At 41.0% G+C, this 5,620-nt stretch overlaps 1 long non-coding RNA gene across 1 annotated transcript; it reads right to left on the bottom strand.

Annotated features, from left to right (window-relative positions):
* Positions 1-1,545: 1,545 nt before the first annotated feature.
* Positions 1,546-3,864, bottom strand: LOC140613996 (uncharacterized). The gene is made up of 3 exons (XR_012014908.1): positions 3,754-3,864; positions 2,184-2,289; positions 1,546-1,769 (listed from the first exon to the last, which is right to left on the bottom strand). It is a non-coding gene; the product is annotated as an uncharacterized lncRNA (long non-coding RNA).
* Between the last annotated feature and the right edge of the window lie 1,756 nt (positions 3,865-5,620).

Below are 5,620 nucleotides of genomic sequence, written 5' to 3'. Positions count from 1 at the left end.
AGCGGTTTAGCACTGCCTGCAGCCCAGGGTGTGATCTTGGAGACCCTGGATCAAGTCCCACATCAGGCTCTCTGCATGGAGCCTGCTTCTCCCTCTGCCTGTGTCTCTGCCTCTCTCTGTGTGTCTCTATGAATAAATAAATAAAATCTTTTAAAAAAATTTATACGGAAATAACTAAGGATGTAAAAATCAAAATAATCTTGAAAGAGAAGAACAAATTTGAAGAACTTATACTATACTTGATTTTCAGATATACTAGAAAGCTATAGTAATCAAGAAAGTGTGTTATAGGTGTAAGATCAATGGACAGATTAGATGGTATAGAAATAAACCTATGCATAAATGGTCAATTGATATTCCACAAGTGATATCATCTTTTCAGTAATGCTGGAACAACTGAATATCTGTAAAGGGAAAAAGGCTCCTCAATTCTTACCTTACATTATATACAAAAATTAATTTGAACTGGAGCATGGACTTAAATGTAAAAGCCAAAACTATAAAATTTCTAGAATATAGGATTAAATCTTTGTGACCTAGGGAAAAGCAAAGATTTCTTAAACAGGATACAAAAAGCACTAACTAGAAGAGAAAAAGTGATCACTTAGATTTTATAAAAATTAAAAACTTCTGCTCTTCAACAGATACTACTGAGAAAATGAGAAGCTACAAACCAAGAGAAAATATTCATGTTAGAAAAAAAATTGCATCTAGAATATATAAAGAACTTTCACAACTCAATAGTAAGATGACAAATAGGGGCATCCAGAATGGCTTAGTCAGTTGAGCATCTGACTCTTGTTTTCAGCTTGATCGTGATCTTGGGGTTATGGGATTGGAACCTGCATTGGGCTCCACACTGGGCATGGGGCCTGTGTGGGATTCTCTCCCTCACCCCCTCCCCCTGTTCACATGCTCTCTCTTTCAAAATAATAATGATTATGATAATAATCATAATAATAATACAAACAACCCAATTTTTTTAAATGGGCAAAAGATTCCAACAGATACTTTATAAAAGAAAACTTATGAATGACATAGCACATGAATAGCACATGCAAGGATGCTCAAGCCATTAGTAATCAGTGAATAATGGATTAAAACAACAATGAGAAACCACTATATATGCAATGACTCACAAGAATGGTTAAAATTTAAAAACAGACAACACAAAATGTTGGTGAGAATGTGGAGCAACCAAAACTCTCAGACATTGCTCATACATCATGGGAATGTAAAATGGTAAAAAACAGTTTTATACAGTTTCTTATAAAGTAAAACACATTCTTGCCATATGACCTAGCAATCTCACTCCAAGGTTTTAGGAGAAATAAAAACATATGTCTACAAAAAAACTTGTACACAAATATTCATGACAGCTGTACCAGAATAGGCCCCAGACTGGAAACAAACCAGATATATTCCACAGATGAATGGGTAAACATATTGTAGTATATGCACACCACGGAATACTACTCAGCAATAAAAATGGACTAAATCTCTAAAACATTATGCTGGGCAAACAAAGCTGGACATAAAAGAATATATACTGTATGATTTCATTTATTTGTTTTTAAGATTTAATTATTTATTCATGAGAGACACAGAGAGAGAGGCAGAGACATAGGCAGAGAGAAAAGCAGGCTCCATGCAGGGAGCCCGATGTGGGACTTAATTCTGGATCCCAGGATCACGCGCTGAGCCAAAGGCAGACTCTCAATCGCTGAGCCACGCAGGGATCCTGTGTATGATTTCATTTATATGAAGTCCTAGAAAAGGAAAAACTAATCTATAATGACAGAAATAGACTGGTACTTTCCTGGGGTGGGGGAGGGATTGGCTTACAAAGGGACTGGAAAGAACTTCTGGGGGTGATGCACATGTTCTACATGTTGGTCTGGGTTCTGGCTATTCAAGTGTATACATTTTTAAAATACTTAAAAAGGATACATTTTATTGTATGTAAATCTATAGTATCTAAAAATTACTCTAATAAAATAGATTTTCAAAAATTAAGAGAGAATAGGAGAACTAGAGACAGTACAGAGTGGGAGAAGTTCTCTGTAGTTCATGCAAAGTCCAGGATTAGCATACAATAAATTGTCAGTAATTATTTTAATAAATCAAGAGGTGATGGAGAAGGAAGGAATAGCAGGAAATGATGATGAGAAGAGAGAGGTTACCCAGAGACATTACTCAGGAAAGCAAGGTAGTAGTGCTGCAGTCCCAACAGTCCTGGGTTGGAGTTCCTCTGCCCCTCACCAGCTCTCTTCCTCCTCAAACCAATCTCTGAATGAAAGAGATAAAGCCTGATGAGATCATTCATGACAAGGCCTGAACACATGCCAGGCCTCAATCAATATTAGATGTCATACTTGCAACAAAGAAGCCCCATAGAGCCCTCTGGCCGCTTCTTTGCTCTGGACATGACCTAAGCACACACACGTCCCTGGCTTCTACCTTCCTGCCCTGCTCTTCCTGACATTCTCGAAAGAGCTGGCCTCAGAAAGTGAGAGCAGCTCTTAGTCCCCAAGTGAGGGTGTGCTATCTGTCTCTTTGCGGCTGCCCAGGGGATGCCTGTGTCCCCTGGGGCCTGAGGACAGGCTGCTGATGTAATCTCTGCTGTTATTCTTCTCAGAGAATGTCTGAGATTCTTTAGGTGGGACTAAATAACAAAGGGGACTTCCTCTTTGGATTATACTGCTTGTCCCAACATCAGAGGCCTCTCTGGACACAGGAGCTCCAGACCTCTGTCCCTTACCCTGCAAAATCACAAGGAGGATTTGCTGGTCCACAGAGATAACAGCAGGGCAAAGAATAATGACTGTGGGGGTGTGTTCCCCAACTCGGCTGTGTTCCCGGAAAGGAGGAAGAGACAGAGGTCAGGGAAGCATGGAGCTGGGAGGAGCCATAGGATCTAGCCCTGCATTTTCTAAGTGTGATATGTGGGATCACTGTATATAGGATGGGACACACATTGTTGTTCTAAGCATATTACTTATATTTATGACACTTCTTACTCATGTCATGTCAGGTTTTCTATTTATCATAGACATATGTTAAGTTGCCTTTTAAAATGATTACACTTAAGGGTTTTTTTTTAAATAGGTCTTTTTAAAGAAGAGTGTTAAGTAAATAATGGAACAGATTCTATACAAATACAGCCCAACACACAGATAATACGCAAACATCTGAAATTTAGATAACATTGATATACCAATACTTCATCTATCAGATTAGGAAAGGGACCCTCTGGGGTCCCACAGTTTTTTTAATGTTTTTGATTTTTTAAATGATTTTATTTATTTATTTGACACAGAGAGAGAACACAAGCAGGGGTAGAGGCAGAGGGAGAGGGAAAAGCAGGCTCCTATTGAGCAGGGAGCCCAATACAGGGCTCAATTCCAGGACCCCAGGATCATGACCTGAAGGCAGATACTTCACTAACTGAGCCACCCAGGTGCTGCCCAGCCCCCAATCCCCCAGAAGTTTTAATAGTAAGATTCTTAGTAGCAAAAACAGCAGCTCCTAGGAACCCTGATCCCTGGACACAGGCGGCAAAGAAGGTTCAGGAAGCAGTGTTGAGTTGGTCAAGGGTCATGGGAGAGGTTCAGACCTAGCCAGGCACTGCTAATTTCAGGGCTCCCTCCAAGACCCCCAGAGCATTCCCCAGGGCTAGGGAAACCTAACCCTTGGTACCCTTGGTTGTTCTCTAGTAAACATGCTTTAGTCACAAAAGAAAAAAGGCCTTACCCTCATGCTTCTGTCTTTAGTTGCCAACCCTGACATTGTTTAGCCAAACGCTAGGCTGGGAGGAGCAAGGAGAGGAGCTGCTTGCCCTGTATGCCAGGAATCCACCCCTCATCAGGCCCCTTGTGTTATTGTGCTAAAAATAGCACAATGTCCCAAAAATAGCACAAAATAGCTGTGTCCCCAGCTCCAGGCCAGGCCCTGGCAGACACTTGTCATTGAGTTCTCCTGATACTCCATTTGAGGTAGGCCCCATGATTATCCCCCTTCAGAGCTGAGGAAACCACATCTCAGAAATGTTCAGAACTTATACAAAGTGCAAGTACAGCCAGTAGGTGGCAGAGCGGGGAACAGAACCCTGCACTGTCTGAGGTTAAAGGCTGTCCCTATCCTGTCTCCTCTCACTTTATCTTAGCACCCTGAGTTCAGTGCAACCAGAGCCAGTCCCTGCATGATGCCAGCCACCCCTCCCAGCCTCTCACTGTTTTTGTTTGTCTGTTTGTTTGTTTGTTTGTTTGTTTAAGGGAGAAATGACCCAGCTTGGTGGAGCATTTGATAACACCTGCTCATCCAAGAGCTAAGACCTATAGTCTCTTTTTACAAATAAAGAAACTGAGGCTCAACTTGATGGGATGAGCACTGGGTGTTATTCTATATGTTGGCAAATTGAACACCAATATATATATATATATATATATATATAAAAGAAACTGAGGCTCAGAATAATAAAGGGATTAGTCTGGGGTCATACATCTGGTGAGACCTGGGATTCAAAGCCAGTACAGAAAGCTCTCCCCCAATCTCCAGGGTCCCTAAGAGGAGGGGGACTCTTGCCCAGAGTGAGCAAGACTGATGAGAGAAAGCCGTGCCCCCTTTAAGGTACTCACTCTCTGTTTCCTGAGTTTCTGAGGCCCAGTACCCAGGACCACCCCAGGTCAAACGACGTTTTTGGACTTATTTCTAAGGATCACAAGTCCTGAAGAAAATATAGCATCCCAAGGTGGAGGGCCTATGAAGATAGTAAGACCTCTCAAACTACTACATAGTCCACCCAGGGAGAAGATTGTTTCCATGAGGCAACAAAAGGACCAGATTGGGGTCACCCTCGTCCAGGTTTGAATTCCAGCTGAGACATTTACCCACTATGTGTCCATAGCCATGTTAATCTATCTCTTTTTGTTAATATACTTACATATAACATTAGGGTAATAATACCAACTTCAGAGGGTAGCTACAAGATATGTACCACCTCTAGCAAACCTTATGGAACATAGTAACTACTCAATAAACTAACAGTAATAGCAGTCATTGAAGTAACTGTACTAGGGTTAGGCATTCAACTTTTTTTGCTTTCATACCCTCCTGATCCTATACCTTCTTTCAATTCCTATGGGTATTCTAGCTGTCTCTGATTTTTTTTTTTCTCTACTATCTTTGCTTATCTTTTATCTTTTCCTGAAAAACCATCCCCTTCTCTTTCTTGGTGTCTAAATTCAATCCATCTTTCATGATACATCTCCTTACAGGTCTTTCCCAGGGAAGAAAATAGGCTGAAATTAAGTAGTCACTAGGTATATCAGGAACCAAGGTCAAGGCCCCCCAAACTCTGGAAGAATCTAAGACCTGGAGATAAATGTATGCACTCCATGACCTTCAACTTTTCACTTACCCATCTACTTACCTACCACCCACTCCCACCATCTATATCATATCCACCTCTTTGCCTACTTATTCACCTGTATTACTTAGGATAGGGTAAATAGTTTGGCACTGTTCTAACAGTGCCAAATTTCATCTGTCCTTTGTTCTCTTTTCTCTCTTTTTCAGCCTACTCTTGGATCAATCAAGGATTTTTTTTATCTCCTTCTCC

The sequence above is a fragment of the Canis lupus genome, chromosome 22 (assembly GCF_048164855.1).
Source record: "Canis lupus baileyi chromosome 22, mCanLup2.hap1, whole genome shotgun sequence".
NCBI lineage: Eukaryota > Metazoa > Chordata > Mammalia > Carnivora > Canidae > Canis > Canis lupus.
The sequence above is the reverse complement of the archived record's forward strand: the minus strand, read 5'-3'. Positions and strand labels throughout refer to the sequence as shown.